Source organism: Podarcis gaigeae (assembly GCF_964106915.1).
Source record: "Podarcis gaigeae genome assembly, chromosome: 3".
NCBI classification, from domain to species: Eukaryota; Metazoa; Chordata; class Lepidosauria; order Squamata; family Lacertidae; genus Podarcis; species Podarcis gaigeae.
The window spans coordinates 34,030,784-34,050,495 of record NC_139680.1 but is presented as its reverse complement, the minus strand read 5'-3'; the positions used below and the strand labels follow the sequence as shown (position 1 = coordinate 34,050,495).

Genomic DNA, 19,712 nt, shown 5'->3' with positions numbered 1-19,712 from the left:
TATAACAGTCCTTATTCCTATAAGGTGGGTCAATGCTATTATCCCCATATTGCAGGTGAGGGAGAGGTCAAGATTAATGATGGAACTGAATCTTGCAATTTTCCTGGCTCATAACTTGCATTGTAGGAGATAGACTTATATGACTCAAGCATAATTCTCCTGAAGTCCTCTAGCCATTCTAAATCAGTTTAGAGATGCTGTGCATTTTTATTATTTATTTAATTAATTTGTATACCACCAGTCATCCAGTAAACACCTGCAGAAGACTGGACTCCTTTAAATGGATAAACACCTCTCAGTGAAAGTGCAGCTACCTATTGTGAGTTGAAGCTGCTATGAGGCTCAGTCTGAGATCAACACATTTTATGTTGTTCCCAGCCTGTGATCTTTGGATGAAAGGTGGTCATGGCTGAGTGGGTCTTTGAACCCTGCTCTCCCAGCCTGACACACTAACCCAGGGGTCTGCAACCTTTAAGACAAAAAGAGCCACTTGGACCCGTTTCCAATGAGGGGAAAAAACTGGGAGCCGCAAAACAAGCCAAATGTAAATAACCACACATTCTTCCCCTTCCCCCATTCTCTCTCTTTTCCCTGAGTCTATTTCAGATAGCAAAGAGGGGTATGGTACCTCTCATATCCATTTTTTGCAAAGCACCATGTGCATAGAGGGCATTATACAAATTAATACATAGAAAAGTGTCTGTCCCTCCCTGCAGTTCAACTCCCTCTCTTTTTACTAACAGCACATATCCATTCCTTCTGCTGGTGCAACTTTCTCATCATTTCTACATAGCAGCATTTATAAACCAGTGCCAGAGAAACAGGGTGAAAGGAAAGTGAGAGGGAAGAGATATGAATATTTATGTGTGTTTATGTATACATACATACACCTACACAATTACAGGTTTGAAGCCAACTTAAAATAAAAAGAGCTGGTAAGCAAAGGAATCTGTGGTGCTTTCCATGGGATCCGGGGACATGTCAGCTAATACTCTTCCATTTCTTCTTCTTTTGCTTGTCTCTGCAGCAAATCTCGAGGGGGAAGGAGCAGGAATTGCATAGGCACGAGAGAATGGGGGAAATCCCGCATGCAGGATTTTGGTGCCTAACAGCCCCCCTCCCTCTGCAATAGCTCTCGTGATCCCCCGCCTCTCTCTGAGGCCGAGATGCTGCATCACGGCACCTGCTGGCTACCTCTGGACCCCCTCCTCGTCACTGACGTAATTCACCCCTTCCTCCCTGACAGGGAGGGCGAGCCCATTTTGTGGTTCACCTCAGGTGCTCTCCCTCAACTCAGCGGCCACTCAGAAGCAAGGCACGGAAAAGGATCCCAAAGCACCACCACCACTCCCCCCCCCACAACAACCCCGGCCCACCATTTCCCTCGAGCGCGTGCGCTCTCTCTCCCTCGCCTCAGGTGTCTCGCGCGCAGGGCTGAGGAGAGCGTGGCCTGGGTGGGCGGCTCTCGACGTCACGTGGCACGGCGCGCGGGGCCTGAGGTCGGGCGGGTTGTGGACGGCGAAAGGGAGCGCGCCTGCGTGTGGACGCACCTGTGTGTGGCCGGCGGTGGCAGTGGCAGCCGCATCCACCTGAGGGGAGAACCACCGCTGCGCCCTGGCGCGCCTTCCTGCCGCCGCCCTCCTCCTCTTCTTCCTCGCTCCCTGCACCATGAGAGAAGAGGCGCCCCGGAGCCGCGGCAAAGGTGTAAAAGAGCCACATGCGGCTCCGGAGCCGCAGGTTGCCGACCCCTGCACTAACCAATACTGTACACCACAATGACTTCCAGGGTGTATTAACATTTTGGAATACAGTTTGATGAGGCAATGTGTAGTACTGCCCTTGATCTCCTCTCAGCTGTTGGGAGTTTAGCTGCAAGCCTTTGTACTGTAATGTAGGGTTATGCCCCTATCAGACCTGTGGGATTTTACATGCACAGGACTGATTGGTTACTCATTTTATTGTTCCTTCAGGTGCTGTACTTTCACCGGTGCTAGTTTTTACTCCAGGATGTTACACAGTGTTTAAAACAGTTGAATAGTGTAGCCCTGTTTAAAAGCAACATCTATAACAAGTGTAGTAAGTACATTTATATACTAGCTTATGCCCTCTCATGGCAGTAAAAGTCAATTCTGGATTGCTTTAGGAAGAACTATAAAAATGTAAATTACGAAGACAGACCTGATTTGGTCTTATTGCCTTGGCTGAGTTCTAACACTTAAACTTGGAATATATGGCTGCTGGAGGTAATTAATACTCAGTAATTTGCATATTCACAAGACACTGTACTATTTTTCTCTCAGCCAGGGTGAGATGAATGAGTCGAGGTTCCTGAGACCACTTAACTAGGATTCTGGATTTGAAGTATATGCCTTCATTTAAATGTGTACAATTCCTCATAGCATGTTATCTGAGCTCTATTATATTGCCCGTATTTTTCATAGCGGGAAAGAGGAAATAAGAAGGATTATTTTTATTTGATGCAACAGAAAATACTGTGGAAACCAAGCAAACAGGTAATTTTTAAAAATGTAAAAATTGAAATGGAGATTCACAGTCATACAATCAGGATGTTATATTCTCTCACCGGGAGCAGTCTAACATGGACAAATATAAACTGTTGGTTCTGTATAAGTGGAAGATTTTGCAAAACAATCAAACAAAGGCTGCAACTGTAAAATAATGGTTAAGCAATATACCTTTTCATTTTGATGTCAGTGAGGCTAACACCTGAAGTCCCATGCTGCTTTGCGTTTAGATTTGACCACGTGACTAATCCCACTGCACCATTGGGAGTGAAGCATCTCTCTGTTCCACTTGAAGCAGAAAGAAAACTTCCATTATGTAGTACAGTGGTACCTCGGGTTAAGAACTTAATTCGTTCTGGAGGTCTGTTCTTAACCTGAAACTGTTCTTAACCTGAAGCACCACTTTAGCTAATGGGGCCTCCCGCTGCCGCTGCTGCATGGATTCTGTTCTCATCCTGAAGCAAATATTTCTGGGTTAGTGGAGTCTGTAACCTGAAGCGTATGTAACCCAAGGTTCCACTGTAGTACTATTGAATATCACCGTGTTCTTAAAGACTAAACATGGAATTCTGTTTTTTAAAAGTGTAAGAGAAATGATAAAAGTTCAACAAATGATCCCACTGGGATCTAAGAGTTGTAGATGGATCCCACCTATAGGTCAAACAGGAGTTTATAAATTTGGGAAGCTATCCTTTTCTAGTCCAGGGCAGGGGCAGAGGTGTTCAAATGTAGTTTGAGATCTCAGAGGTTGTACTTGGTTGTAGAGTTTGTGTGCAAATGAACAAATTGGTAAATCCCGCAACCATGTGTAGAAGATGCCTGACTGCTAGTGCTTCTTTTTCAATGGATTTGCCCCTAGGAAGAAGATTGTGAAGTCTGAATACCCATTCTTTATATTATAGATACTTATCCTCTTGTCAAAAGCTCAGACGATTGAGGAAAGGGAAAGCCATAGATGGAAGGGGTGCCAGAAGAGGAGCTCAACATTTCCAGACCAATAAGGTAAGTCTTAAGAATGGAATTTTCATTTTCTTGACTGCATTCCAGGACATGGGCAATAAAGGAAGGCCTTGTATTGTTAATGATTGTGGTGAGGACTCCATTCTTATCCAGGGAATGTCCGAACCTCTGATGATGTGGAGCATTTGCTTTAGTTGGAAGGTGTCGAAATAAAACTGTAAGGAAAGCTGAAGCTTTCTCTAGATCTAAGTCTATAGAGAGTAATTTGGGCTGATTTGTTGTGCTTGCCTTTGTTGGCATAGAGTTCCATTGTGTGTTACTACTTCTTGAGGGTCTTGGTTGGAATGTCTGTTGGCAGAACTTGGAATAAAAATAGAAAGCAAGGTAAGGTGGTCATTTTGAGGATGGCAATGTGACCAAGCCATGAAAAGGACTATATGTTTCCACCTGCACCTACAAAGGTTAGTTTTGAAGCAAGACTGGCGTGATTTCTTCTGTACAGATACTTTAATCTTTAGTTAGCATCACCCTCACATATCTGAACCACCCACAACATGGCTGGAAGCCAGACAAGGTTTGCAGGTGGGGTTTTTGTGTTTTTGTTGTTGTTTTTTGCTTCTCTAAGAATATTGAAAGTCATTATTGTGGAATTTGAATGATTTGCTTTGAGTCTTGCTGCTGCATGAAACTGCTGTAAAATGGATTGAAGAGCTGGCTAGCCTCAACTGGGATTTTCTGCCATTATTAAGACATCATTTGCAAACAGATTGCTGGTATGTGAGCTTTTTCCTGATGTTATGCCTTAAATGTTTCCACCATTTCTGATCTTGTTTGCCAGGGTTTTGATCACTAGTGCAAAGAGTTGCGAGGGACATCGGGCAACTTTGTTTAGTACCTTGCTGTAGTCGGATTGCCAAGGAGCTGAGTCCATTCATTAGATTGTTTCTGAGGTGTGTTTTTTTTAAAAAAATACATTTTGTCTACAAAGTGGAGGAATTTCCCCCGCCCCCCAAATCATTTTGTTTAACAAAAATTTAATAAAGCTCCATTTAACTCTGTTGAAGGCCTTGAATGTATCCAAGGAAATGAAGACTGCCTGGATTCTGCTCGGGGGGAAATTATGGGTGGTGTTCAAGGCTCAGCAGAAAGAGTATCATATGTGTTGCTTTGGTGTAACTTCTGTTTGATTGGGGGATGTCAGTGGGCCTTTAAACACATTCAACCTCTTTACCATTACCGCTGACAATATTTTTACATCCTAATTAATTAAGGAAATCAGTAAGATCCTACAAGAGTTGGGTCCTTATCAGGTTTACATAGGAACACTGTCTTGGAGTGTCTCCAGGATTCAGTAATAGAACCGCCTTCAAGTATGTTGTTAAAAAGGTTAGTGAGCCATGGAGCAAGTTCAACGTTAAACTTTTTGTAGAATGTGGCACTGAATCCACCGGGACCTGGGGATTTCCCATGCTTCAGCCTTTTGATAATGGTCAATATCTCGGATTCTTGTATTGGGCTATTGAGGAATGAGTGTTGGTCTGGTGTAAGCTTGCCTATCATAGATGGCATTATGAAGTTTTCTATTGTTTGCAGGTCAAGTTTACATATTTGTGATTCTAGCCATTTTCCTCTGAGGAGTCTATTTTCAGAATATTTGTCGATTTGATTTTCCTATTCTTACTCTATAAATATATTTTACTTCATGGGAAATTAGTAGAAAGCTTTCGAGTTGCGTGCATTATTAAACCAGACCTTTCCTAAAAGGGAAATCAGGTCAACCTACATGTTTCCACCCTTTCCTATCACATGAACCCTGTTGTTGTACTGTGGAGGCAGTCATGCCATTTCTCTTTGTTTGGTAATGCAGAAGATATGGTACTTCTATTAACTGAAATGGGAGAGGGGGTAATATGCTAGGGCAGCCTTCCCCAGCCTGGTGTCCTCCAAATGTTTTGAATGACAGGCCTAGCCAGCACCATCATAATGAGATTTGTAGTTTGAAGCATCTGGAGGGTACATAGTGGGAGAAGACATGGGGTTAAGGGTTGTATCCAGCACTGGGGTTGCACTAACAGAAAACACTTCCACTCACACAAGGCTGAGCACCACCACCCACTACAGCCCTCTGTTGAATTACATTCAGTTCCAAAGGGTTCCCTAGGACTCAGGTGCACCTTTTATGAATAGCTGCAATGTGTGTGTAAGTAGATTAGAAGAAACCTGGGGCCCCACCTTTCATGAGTAGAAGTGCTTACATTAACTTGGAAAAAGAAATCATCTAGAAAATAACCCCATTTTTCTAACCAAACAATGAATGGTAGTGTGAAGAAACTATTGTATAAAATACGGTTCTGTATCTTGGACTTTTCTTCAAAGCAATACCTCAGCAGTCCTGCATTTTCATTTCCTTTAGAAGGATGCCCTTTCGAAAGGATTCATTGACAGCAGACATTGTCCTTCTGCTCCTGCTGCAAGTAGGTCACAGTGGTGAAGTATCTTCAGATGCTTTGTGTGGATACTTGGTCTTTTATGTGCTGGAGAATAAACTGAAACTGTGATTCTCATGGCAGTCTGGTAGGGAAAAATATTAGCAGTCTGCTGCTTTTGGTCTGCCATTCTTTCACTTTCATTACCAACTGCAAGGATTCTGAACTCGTTCAAAAAGCTAAGAAAGTAAATCTAAAGGTTAGCCCAATGATATGGGAATCTACTCCCTGGTTTCAAATTCAAGCAGCTTGCGCTGGGTCTTCTCTTCATGAACCCCTCTGCCATGTGGCTATGTCTAACTAACTCTTTCTTCCTAAGAGATCTGTCATCATACTTTGAGGAGGGGGGTCCCCTCTTTGTGGGATGAGGCTAGGAATTAGAAGCACGGCACTCTCTGAGGTATCCTGGACCCATGTTATTAAATACCTTGTAAATTAATACAAGAACCCTGAACATGGTCTGGTAGTGTGTGACCAGTCAATGTAAGCATTTAAGCACCAGAGTTATGTACTGGTAATAGGGACAGACTATCAATAGTTTGGCCTCAGCTGGAGCCCCTCAACCAGGCCAAGGGCAGCTTCAGGTAGAATGGAAGGTGGAGCTAACCAAATAAGCTGCAGCTCCTCTCTAAGGCTGGTGCTGAGGATGACCAGGTCTTACTGGTCTTATGTCAACTTATCACTACATTGCACTGTCACTCAGCAGTGGCAATACCATCACATTTGAAAAGGTGACATATGTTTGTAAACATTCAGAAAACATGCATTGTTATTGGCAGGCCACCAGTCAGTATGCACCAGGATGTGTCCACTATTTGTCCCTGTGTGTTTACACAACATGAAACTCTGCTTCATCATATACTGCTTCAAATACAGGTGTATATTCTGGATCCCAGTCTGAACTAGATATAGCTTCTTTCCAGTTTTTGCCTTGGTTTTATTGTTGTTTAATTGATTGCATTTTATATGAGGCTGCAGCAAAATGTTGAAGAAACTCAGAAACCGTATCAGCAATGTCTTATTTCCTCTGTTGTAGGCGTGATGCTACAACGATTGTCACACAGATCAAAAATGCATGAGCTGAGATATAACTCAAGGGACAACATAGTTCAGAAACAATAGATTGCTACTATCATTGGGTGAAGCAGAGATTCTAGTAGTGTCTCACATTACAGGTAGAGCTTATTCCACAGGGGCTTAGGGGAGATGAATGACTAAAATGTCTGAAGAAAACTGTAACTTATTTCCTTTTGTAGTGGGCTTGCTTCAGCGGCTGATGTCTATTGCTTCAGCAGATTGGTTTTATGTAGCTGACAGGTGGGCAGGTGTCGAGATGGATTTTGTCTGGGCCTTTTTTGTTGTTTCATTTGTAGCTTATTTTAAAAGGCAGGGTTGTATTCATTTTGCTATCATCAGAAGTTGCCGTTTGTGTGGGGAATAAGAAGCTTGGGAGGAAATCAAAGCACTGGAAGAGAGCAAACTGGATTTTTGTTGCTCTGCCTCTCCTCACATCCACATCCAGCCCTGTTTGAGGGTTTCTCCTTTCTGTCCTTTTCTCTGGATTAACACCTATAGTTGCCTTCCAGTAAAGGTAAATTATAATATGTGGGGTGAACCTACCCTCAGCAGCCAGAAACATCATAGCCAGACACTGGAGAGACTTGTCAGGAGTAAGCATGGACCAATGGTATAAAATAGTATGGGAAACAGCCTTATTAGAAAAACTAACCAATAAACTAAAACTGACATGGGGACAAATAGAAGAAGATGCCTTCACTCTGGTATGGCTCCCCTTTATCACATAAACAGCCCAACAAGACAATGACAAAAATCCGCCAACAGCATACGAATCAATACGGCTAACCTGGTACAAAAACACACACACACATACCACTCACACATGAAAACAAAGTTCACCACAGCCAATCACAAGCAAGCAACAACACCCTAGGTCTACCCCAACCTCTCTCACCACCAAAGAAACACAAGCGAATAGCAAAGAGAACCTGCACAAGCGATGCTGATATAAAACCCCACACATACATTAAGTAGAATAGAAACATCACCAGCCAACCCCACCCTCACTCATCAGGCACCTTCCACCTCTTTCCCCCTTTTCTTCCTAATGTAACACTAATGTCTCAACAAATGAAACTGATCTGTAGAAAATATAACTTGAAAAAAGAGACATTGCACATACAGTGGTACCTTGGTTTAAGAACAGCATAGTTTATGAACAACTTGGATTAAGAACACTGCAAACCTGGAAGTAGGTGTTTTGGTTTGTGAACCTTGCCTTGGAATAATAACATGTTTTGCTTCCTGTTGAGTGTGTTCCATTTGTAAATTGAGTCCCCCGCTGCTATGGGAAAGCACGCCTTGGTTTAAGAACGCTTTGGTTTAAGAATGGACTTCTGGAATGGATTAAGTTAGTAAACCAATGTGCCACTGTACTTTTGTAAACCAATAAATATTTAATATTTAATAAACAAACAAACAAAAAAACAAATCAGCATTCTTATCCAGACGTTAAAGCTGCCTAACCCAATCTGGTGCCCTCCAGATGTTTTGGACTACAGTTCCCAACTTTCCTGACCACTGGCCTTGTTGGCTGGAACTAATGGAAATTGTAGTCCCAAACATTCAGAAGGTACCTGGGTCGGGAAGGCGGACTTAAAGGGTTCTTAACCTGCTTGCGACCCTTACACATACAATAAATTGCTCCCTGCCCAGAGGATTCATAATTCAAGTACAGTGGATAAGGTAAAGCTGAAAAGAGAGCACAGGCCTTACAGAAGCAATATGGAGGATCAGGAGGGTTAAATGATAGCAGGAAGTACAAAGAAGTGAGGCCATGTTGATTCAAAAAGAAAATGAAACCTAAGGTAAAACTGTAGCTGTATGGTGATGGTTTTCTGCTGTGTTTTGTTTGTTTGCAATAAAAAAGGCTGAGAGGCAAAGTATCATGGAGAGAAAGGTTGCTAGTTTACATATATGAACTATCACATTCATTGAAGTGTGCTCTTAAGTATGGAGATCTCAAGTAGTATGTTTATTAAAGATCACATCCCTAGAGCACTTTTGCCTTCTGTTATCACATTATCACCATCCTCCTCTTCCTAACTGGATTGCCTAGAGCAAGGGTCACAAACATGGCATTAATGGATACATGTGTACCTCAAAAGGCTTTCACTGAGGCCTGCAGAGTGTCTCCTACTCTGTGAAATTAGGTTTGAAAGAAATATTCTTTTAGCCAATAGACTAGGGGGTGGGTGGGTGGGTTGGAGAGAGAGGGGGGGGGATGGATAGACAATTTCCTCAGTTTGCAAATGTGTCCATGGGCCCAAAAAGGATGACAATCATTGGTCTAGACAGTTGTCTCACTGTTACAATTATATTATTTTGGACCTTTTCTCTATGTGTTATCACTGTGCAATTATCCTTTTTGAATAATACATTACTATTGCCTTCCTTTCGGCTTCCCCACTGGTTTGTAGATAAAAGGTCAATCAATCAAACCATATCCTAATTCTCATAGCTAAATTGGGTACCAGATTATTCTAGCCATGGAAAGAGTATTCATATGCATCTAGGGAAAGAATTCCACATTAAAATAGTGCCAAATCTCTTTGAATCACTTTTCCTTTTATAAAAGAGCTTAAATGCTTTTGGGGAGTTTTGCAATGCCAGTTAGATAAATGGAACAAAATTAAAGCAGAAAAAAAACAGCTGAATATTTAAAGACTTGGTGATTGAGAGAACTATTTGGTTATTTAATAGCCTCCCAAGGGAAGTAGTAGAAGATTCGTTATATTAACCAGGCATCACCTGAGTTGGAAAATATGTTGCATTGGCTTAAAAAAATATTAATATTCCTGTTATGGACAGAAATTCTGCTTCTTACCTTATATAGACATTTGGTAAAGTGAAGTGAGTTATGTAAAACACTCAGGAATTTAGTCATCCTGATGAAACATCAGGTTGCTGAATTGTTGCAAAATAAAACAATTTTCACTCAAAATAGCTTTGAATTCACATGCAGAAGAGAAAACTTGATGTCATTAAGTGTTTGACTCAGCTGAATCACTCTGGAGAAATGATAACATCACATGTTTTCAGATGTGTCACCTAATATCAAATGATTAAATGTGCATCAGTGTCTTACACTAAATGCCCAAAATTTGGTGAACATTGAGATTCACAAGTGAATGTTAGCATTCACTGAGACCGGGGTGGACTTTGGTAATATGACACCCTGAGCAAAGCTCAAATGTTATCTGGGCCTGATAAAACATTTCAAATATGTTTCCATATTTGTTTTAATACATTCACAATGTTGTTAATGTACATGTGTCCTCAGAAGCAAGCCCCGTCAACTTCAATGGGACTTACTACTAGATCACTGTGTGATATAATTGCAGTCTTTTTGTAACATATATACAAAAGAAGCTCTTGATCATTTTTGCCTCACTTTCACTGTAATGATGCATTTTTGAAGACTGGCCACTAGAGTGCTGCAGGTATCCATTTAATATGAGTTTCTGCAACATTGCTAGATACAGTTCTCAGCAAACATACATTGTAAATAAAGATTGCGGCTGTGTGTTTTAAATGCTTTATTGCTTCTGCTCTGCCCTTCTTGGAAATTAGCTGTAAATGGAGTGGCTGGGGGACACTGGGTTGTTTTTATTGTCTTGTGAGAGTGCAAAACATACAAACACAGAGCAGGGAGAGATGTTTTGTATTGCTATCATGTTTTAAAGAATGTGAAATAAGCAATTAAACACACACAGCGGCTTGTCACTTGTATGCTCTCTCTATAGCTGTATTGATATAGCTGTAAATAATGGATGTGTGTGTTTTATTAATTAGTTGGTGCTAAGGCAGGGGAGTCTCTCTTTTTGCAAACAATTGGCCACCAGTTATGGCTCAAGTAAAATGGTGCAGGGATGTCTGGTGCCCTTTGGGACTGGTAGGGCAGGAGGCAGGAAGGCCAACACTAGGTGGAGCCAGAGTCAATGACAGGTGGAACCAACACAGTCTAGTATTGGCCTCCTTCTTGCTGAATTCTGCAAGGGTGACACAGACCAGGAGGCATAGCTGTCAACTTTCAGATTTGAAAATAAGGGATCAGCAGCCTCGAAAATAAGGGATCAGCAGCATAGCTGTCAACTTTCGGATTTGAAAATAAGGGATCAGCAGCCTTACCTGTCCCGGAGACCGTCTACAGGATATCTAACAATCCAGGATAGCAGCGGGAAATGGCGCTGAAATAAGGGAATTTCCTGCAAAAAAGGGAAGGTTGACAGCTATGGCAGGAGGAGAGCTGAGAGTCAGGTCTACTCTTCTGAATTAGTTGTATGTAAGAAGGCAAGCAGGGGGGCTTGGAAGAATCAAGACTGTCGGTGGGGCACATAGAATCATAAAACCATAGAGTTTTTGAGTTGGAAGGGACACTGAGGATCATCTAATCCAACCCCCTGCAATGCAGGCATATGCAGCTGTCCCATACAGGGATCAAACCTGCAACCTTGGTGTTAACAGTGCCACACTCTAACCAACTGAGCTATTGCTGTGCCCCTTTCTCCCTAATGGACCAGCCTCCACTGATATAGAAATGAAATGGAAGGCCTTTAAATGCTATGCTCAAGGCTTCAGCATTAACTGGCAAACAAATATTGCCCAGCATAGCTGCTTCTGCAGAGGAAAAATAGGCTTGTGAAATCCTCAAAATATCACCCCTTTCCTTTCTCACCCGACTTTCAAGGTAGATATTTGCAGATACAATCTAGAAACTGATCAAACTCCCCCCCCCCCCCGGTTGTAGACGACCTTATATTCTTGTGAAGTAGCATGATGTACATAATTAAGTGCCACAGAGTACAGTTTGTTTGAAAGCCAGTGAGTTGGTTCTTTTATTCCTGGTCAGGATCAGGATCCTCCTTGCATAAGTTCAATTCTTTCATGTTGGAAAGCATTACCCATAGGAAATATTCTAAAAGTGGCTAAGGGGTTGCAGGTATTATGTTGAAAGTAGCTAAGAGTGACTGTAATGTGGGTTGTGAGGACAAGTATAGAACTAGCTAAAGGGATTCTCTCTTCAAGAAAGTGGCATTTCATCAAACAGATTTAATGAGGCTGAAAACCCTTTTACTTATTCCTTGTGAAGTTCGCGAATTTGTGAAACGCATTCCCAGTTGTGCAGTGGGTAACCATCCACTAGTTTGAAGGCAGAGTAAGGCCAAGCCACTTCTAATTTCACTGGCCATAATCACTATAATACAAGCTGAGAGGGAAGCACCAATGCAAATGGAAAAAGAAGAACAAAATCAGCACAGAATACAAATCTTAAAACTTCTCAGTCTGCACAGCTCTGCTATACCAAGCCATTGCTGAAGTTACTTGCCTCACATCTTTGAGATACCCCATAACCATTGTACCATACTGTAAGTCTAAGATTGGGGAGACTTGTGTTCAAATCCCCACTCAGACACAAAGGTTGCTGTGTGAGCTTGGGCAAGTGTCTGTCTCTTTGGCTAATCTACCTCACAAGGTTGTTTTGAGGATGAAATGGATGGGGGGTGGGGGGGAGAAGAACCGTGTGCTTCTTTGAGCTCTCAACCTCATTGTGCACCTTCAGTTGATGACTGTGCATCTGAACATGCTTACAATCCTCCTTCAGACCTTTTCACTCAACACAGGAAGGTTAGGGATGGAACTGGTGTAAGGTCTCCCAATCCAGATCAGCCTTTCCCCTGCCCCTGGATGCTTTGTGTCAAAGAGTCATAGCAACACAATTTGATAATTTTACTATCACTGTAATTTAAATGCACATGGGAAGGGGTTTTGGACCTGTGCAGAGTAAGCCCAGACTGCACCCCAACCATGAATTTTGCAAGCATGGGAAGCAAGTCTTATGGACATATATGCATAGAATACCTGCATGTCCAGGGGGATATCCTGGGTTTATCCAGCCAGGTACATCACCACCACCATTAGTTTGTTAGATAGTCACTTTATTTTGCCCAGGGGAACCCAAAGCAACTTACAAGCAAACAAGCAAACAAACAAACAAACAAACAAACAAACAAACAAACTAGATGGAATGAACCGTCAGATCCAGGGTAATTCTTACATTAATACAGTTAATTGTTGGATTTTGAGCACCTTCATACTCAGACGTTTTGGCTCCCGAACGCAGCAAACGTTTCGGAACGTTTTGGAAGCCGAACAGACTTCCGGAATGGATTCTGTTCAGCTTCCAATGTACAACTGTATGCAAAATTGATCTTTTCCCTCTTCACCCCAGTGTGTTTGCTTAGGGATTGGTGTTGGGATTTCAGAAATCCCAGGATTCTGAAGGTACTGACAGATTGAAAAGCCAGGCAAGAGAAAGCTAATAATGATGGTTACAACCCCTCTTTTAGCCATGGTCACTGAAAAGGGAGACATGGGAAGGATAATGTTTGACCAGCAAAAATGCCCTTGATGGGGGAAAGGAGAAAAACAGGATCGTTGATGAGAACTAGAGCCAAGTTGCCTTTCTCCTTAGTCCGTCATTAATTTCCTTTCCGTTTCACACTTCTGAGTGCTAAATTGGCAGTCTCAAATTCTACTGTATAAAGTTAATGAAGGATGTGTCTTTAACTTGCTTGACATCTGGCCTCTCTCTTAATGCCTGTTACTTGCCAAGAAGATTTCTGATTCCTTTAATCAACGGTTCAGAGTTTTTATTCCCCTTTTTAAAAACCTCCTTTTTTAAAAAGCTGATTTCTGGATGCTAAAAAAATAAAAATAAGAGAGAGTGAATATACTTTGCAAAGCAATGCATTTTATAACAAATACTATGCTGTTTATTGAAAAAATCACCTGCTCATAATTCTGGAATTGGTGCATGTGTGGACATCCATAGTCTAGATGTGATGGCTATGGTGTCCAATCCAAGTCTTCCCATTATCTTGGAGGTGCAGCCAAAATGGCCTAGCTTCTTCAGTCTACCTCAGTCAGCCCCCACCTGTGTTCCCATAAGTGTATAAAGCTAAATTGCCGGTGTCAAATATGCAGTATTTTTTAAAATACATATAGTAAAAATGTAAATGAAGTAAAAAAGTTAATATATATATACACAGAATAGAGTTATATATACTAATAGGACCCAGCTTAAAGATATTAGACTAGGGGGGGGGGGAGTGACAGTGTTTATGAATAATTCCTGTAGCATTTTTGAGCAAAGCAAGCACCTACCAATTCTGTATCTCATTTATGCTCCCTGCATCCCAGTGAGATAGGTTAGGCTAAGACATAATGAATTACCCAAGGCCACTCAGGGAGCTTTATGGCTGAATAGACTCTCAGAAACTGGGTCTCCCATGTCCGAACTGCATCCAACGCTCTATTCACTGCAGACCATGCTAGCCCGCAGGGATTCTAAGGATAACATTCACCCACACAGAAAGGCTAGCAGAAGATACACGTGCATCCTATTTAATCCTGTTTGGATAACTTTTTCAGAGATAACGAACCTTTCTTTATGCAGAACTGAGGTAAAAAGTAGGGTTGCCCTGAATGTTGCTCATGGACATTTTTAGGATGAATTTTGTACTCTTGAGGAGATGAAAACAGTCTCTTAAAAAACCCTAGCTTTCCCCTTTTTTTCCACCAGAGCTATTTTCAGAGTCATTGTTTTCCTTGGGTTGCTGCTGCTTCAGCATCATTTTCCTCACTGATCTATCCCCCTTCAAGTGTTTCCAGCCAATCAGGGACCACTTTAGGGTGGCACCTGAATGATTGAACTCCCATTTTGGATATGCTTGTCTTACACCTTTGTTGTTACATTTTAGTCAACCGAGTCAATCTTGTGCTCTCATGCTTTTAAAGGCATTTGAGAGCCTTTTCATTGTCTTTTTTTCCTCCTGCTTTTATCTTTTTTATATGGGTTTTTACCTGCTCACTCTGCTGTTTTACTGCCTTTTTTATTGTGTTCTGTTCTATTGCAGTGTTTTATACGCAAGCCACACTGATACTGTTCCAGTGAAAGGTGTGGTACAATCCAATAAACAAATAGATACATAATGAATGCAATAATATTGCTGAGGGCAAATGTTGCTGAGTGAGAACAAAGCTTCCGAGGATGGTCACATGGCCCCTAAATAAACCTAGTGGTCTAACCAATCTGTGTGTTTTATCTTGTCTAAGCAGGCAATGTGCCTGGAAATTGAAGAGAAAGGAGAGTGCAGCTATAGCTAAAGATCTCCCTCAACCTATGGTTACAGCATGAAACAGCCTTCTCCTGACCTTCTCAAAGTATGTTTCATATTCACTGGTCAACCTGGTCATGAGGCCCAGTGACTTCTGAAGCCCTTAGGAGCCTAGTTGGATGGAGTGCCAGTCAATGACCTATATACACATGACAGATGACAGCGGGAGATTCTTCCATGAAGTTTAGCTCAGCTGCTTAGAGCATGGGGCTGATAATGTCAAGGTTGCAGGTTTGATCCCCTGTGGGACAGCTGCATAGTCCTGCATTGCAGGGGGGTGGAGTAGATCCTCAGGGTCCCTTCCAATGTAGCGTTGGAATTCTATGATTCTATGAAATGACTAGTTCATTTATGGAGGAGATACATGGCCAGCCCTTGTAGTGTGTGTTTGAATTGGCTGGGAAAGACCAGTATAGCTGGCTAACCCTATTCCTGTGATAATTCACACACACACACACACACACACACACACACACACACACACTCCCAAGAGCATAAGATCACACCCCAGGGAAGTGCTCACATTTTGCTTTGTGTGTTTGTCTGTAAAGGAAGCCACACTTGCCTGTCCCAATTTGCATTGTCACAACCAGTGTGCGTAGTTCAGCAAGGAACTTGACCACACGCCCCTATTTATAGCATATATTTTGTCTTATAGCTCTTAGATTGGGAATAAAAAGCAAATGTAAGTGAAACTGGCAACTAGTATTATTATTTTTCGCTGTGGACTGTCTGGATTTTGTCCTTCAAGGAAAGCAAATCCTGCAGTGGAGCCATTTGTTCTACAGTATAATGTGTTTTATAAGCTTTGCTGAAGTAGTGAATAGAAATGAGAGGTTTCAGTTACCCCCTGTAGAGACAATTGCAATCTCATCATCAGCCTGATAACAGTTGATGGTTCTGTGGTCACCTCTCCAGGATTGCGGTTGATACTGATACATTTCTTCTCTGCTGAAAAACTTAACATCCAGCTTTTGTTAAATTTTCCCTTGGCCCAGCTGTGTTGCAGTAGAGGGGATGAAATATATATAGGATAGATGACCTCAAGAGTTATAAAAAATCCCAGGTGAAGAGGATTCTTTGCACGTAAAGGATAAAGGTTTTATCATTTATTTAAAAGAGCTGCAGCCTACCTCTCCAAGAACTGAGGGAACGTCCAGTAAATAAACAGTGAAATGGCATTAGGAACAGTAACATGTAGTTTAAAGCAGCAATCCTATGTAAACAACAATCATAAAAAAACTGCACTTTGTAGCAGCAATATGCAAAACCAGCCACTCAGTGGCATAAACCTTTCAGAAAAGATAAGTTGCATATCTCTGAAAACAGATAAATCCAGGTTTTGTTTGGTTTAATTTCAAAATGGTCATTTTTTAAAGTGGAAAATGGCAATACAATGAGCAAATAATATAGCCGATACAGCAATGATGGGGTTGTTATAATTGCCTAGGTAGGCAGGAGTGGAGGAATTATAATATGCTAAGCACTAGATAAATGAGTAGGGTTGACTGGGAAAGGGTACAGCTATAGATAAAATGCAAATCCTAACACTGTGGCCAAAATTGGGAGCCAGGAGAAGGAAGTGACACTGTCTAAGTGACTATTCTAACTGAAGACTAATAGAATAAGTAACTAAGATAGGAACAAGAGACAACAAACCTTTTTGAAAAATGGAGATAGGACTGGGATATATTAGGAAGGGTGAAAGAGGATTGAGATAAATCAAATAGAGGGTTAAGGATGCTGAGGTGGGGGAAGAACCAGGGTTATTCACCCCTCCCTCTCTCTCATTCCCCTCTCTCTCCCCTTTCTTTGTATTGATTTTTTCTTCGGACCATGAGGGGAAAAGGAACAGGGAGTTTGAAAAGTTTAAAAATTCAAGTTATGCGAAAGTCACATTCTGTCAGGTGCTGTAAAAACTGACAGATATCAATGTGAAAAAAGTAAATAAAGTTGTCCACTTGGTGCTGATGGTCAATTCCTGCCTCTCCTCTCGAGGAAACGGTGAGCCTATTTGGAGCTTGTTGTTGTGGGAAGAAAACCGAGAGAAGGGTTTTTTGGCTATGTTGCAGGGTGTGTGTGTGTGTGTGTGTAAGAAAAACCAGGGTTGTTCACCTCCTCTCTTTTTGCTGACCATGAAAGGGAAAAATAGGGAGAAGTACTAGGACCCCTTCGCCTCCTCTTTGCTTGATTTTTTTGATAAGAGAAAAAGAGAAGGAGTTGATCCATTTGCTGCTGTGTTTATTTTGCTGCCTATGCTTGCTCTGGCGTTGGCTGTCGTATTAACTCCTTCTCTTTGCAGGGAAGACTAAATGTGGGCAGTTGCACATTGTGGGAAGACAGAACAAGGAGAGGAGAGGAGAGGGAGGGTGATTGTCACCCTTTTATGTATTTATTTTGAGGATGTGAGGAGTGGAGAAAGCACCAGAGTTGTTCTTTTCCTTTTTGCTTTGCCCATGGAAGGGCTTTTGGGGAATTGAGGTGGGAGATGCCTATGAATGGACTTTTTGAAAATGGAAGGGGGAGAGAGAAGAAGCCCCAGGGCCTATTCACTTCCGAGTTGTTTTGGTAGCCTTGTGAAGGAGGCAATTGGGAGTTAATCCGGCCATGGATGAAAAGTTGGGAAAAGCTTTTGAGAATGTGTGTGTATTGGGATGGGGAAAGAAGTATGGAAAGAAGTGTATTTCGTGTGGAGCAGTCAACAGACAGCTTGTTGAGGCACTTCTTGAATATATATATGTAGTTGCAGACTTTTTAAAATGCAAGAATGGAGGAAGAAGAAGCTGCTTGAGATGGGATCAGCTGAATATTGAGATAGGTGGGTAAGCAGTGCCAACCCTTTATTGTTCCTGTGCTTGCTCCACGACATGGTTCATGGATAGATCTCAAGTTATTGAGAATAGGAGTAGGAGAAGCACAGTGCAGACACATAATTATCATTACAAACATCAACATTAATATTACAAATGATAGTATGGGGAAAGAAATCACCTACTGCCCAACACATAGCTGTCAACGTTTCCCTTTTTTAAAGGGAAATTCCCTTATTCCGAATAGGATTCCTCACAAGAAAAGGGAAAACTTGACAGCTATGGCCCAATGGTTCAAGCATTCCATTGCGTGAGCCTGTGCCTGAAGTCTGAAGTGTTGCAGCCCAGTGGGAACTAGCTCTTAGTATCATGATGTTTCTTGGTGTATTGTCCTGTCCTATATATTGCAATAACTTTGTAAACTACAATGGTTTTCTTTTCTGTCTGTGACTCAGAAGGTTATAAATATGAAACAGTCATGATGGATAGGCTCTCAGTGCATATTATATATTCTGCAGACGCTGAAAAAGAAGTGAGAGAAAATGTCTCTTGTATGTGCAGTCAGACTTGTGAATCTTGCATATACTTCCTATTGTCTACAATTCCCTTAAAATGCTCTCTATTTGCCTGGAGGTTTGGGGATATCACAGGTGGTTTTGTTGCTCTGACCAATGCTTGTAGCAATCATTTTTATGTTGTTTCTTTTGATTTCATTACAAATAATTGCCAAAAAACAGCATTTTACTATTTTAAAAATAATAATGTTATGGCTGATTTTCTTTTTAAAAATGCAGCCCTTTGTAGCTGTTAAGTTTAAGTACTCTCCCTAATCAGCCACAATGTCCACATGACAGTTGCAAGTCATATTCTGAGGTTTGGAAGTTCCTTCTTGACTTTTAATCCTTTCGGGAAATGATTTAAATTTCAATTATGATTTAATTACATTTGAGGAGAGCCATAGCTCAGTGGTCAAACACATGGTTTGCATGCAGAACATTCCAGGTTCAGCCCCAGTTGAAAGGGTCAGATAGCAGATAATGTGAAAGAACTCTTTCAGTTAGGATAAACAATCCTAGGGAAACTGGACAAATGTTCAGACCTGGTATAAGTTCGATGCTGTAGCCACTACAGTTTCCACAGCGATGAGATATATGTTTGAACTGTCAAAGACAGAAGCTGATGGTGGGATGGTGATGCTCACCTGACCTCCGGTTGCATCACGGCAGCTTCCCGGAAAGTAAAATGGGAGAGGCGAGGAGGAGGCAAGGTCAGTTCAGTTCAAACACAATCTCAGCAATGGCAAAATCTTTCCTAGTTTTCGACTAAAGGAATGCCAGTCCTTGAATAATTTCACTCAGGAACTCAGGCTGTCTGAGAACAAAAACCAACACTGTAACTGATGGGATTCCAAGGTACCCTCTCATTCCACACTAGTAAAGACCACTGCTTCAGAGCCTGGCCTTTTCACTTTGCTCCCTGAGGCTTCCTAGGAGCTGATGAAGTGGCATGGAGAAGTTGCTGAGTGTCTCAATGGATGACCAGTTCTTGGCATTCTCTGCCGTTCTTCTGCATTACAGCACAGTTGAAACAAATAGCAAAATAAAAACCACCGATAAATATCATGTGCCCTTAAAAAACAAAACAAAAAAGCAAGTTCAGTTGGTTATGTTGATG

The 19,712-nt window shown here is 41.7% G+C and overlaps 1 long non-coding RNA gene across 2 annotated transcripts in view; it reads left to right on the top strand.

Moving 5' to 3' along the window:
* Positions 1 to 1,969: 1,969 nt before the first annotated feature.
* Positions 1,970 to 19,712, top strand: part of LOC310840791 — a 38,067-nt gene continuing 20,324 nt past the window's right edge. The window contains exons 1-3 of one of the 2 annotated variants that reach the window (XR_014562140.1): positions 1,970 to 2,076; positions 3,428 to 3,527; positions 15,170 to 15,268. This is a non-coding gene — a long non-coding RNA (uncharacterized lncRNA). Of the gene's footprint in view, positions 2,077 to 3,427; positions 3,528 to 15,169; positions 15,269 to 19,712 lie in introns of those variants that run through there. The other variant, XR_014562139.1, reaches the window with a different exon arrangement.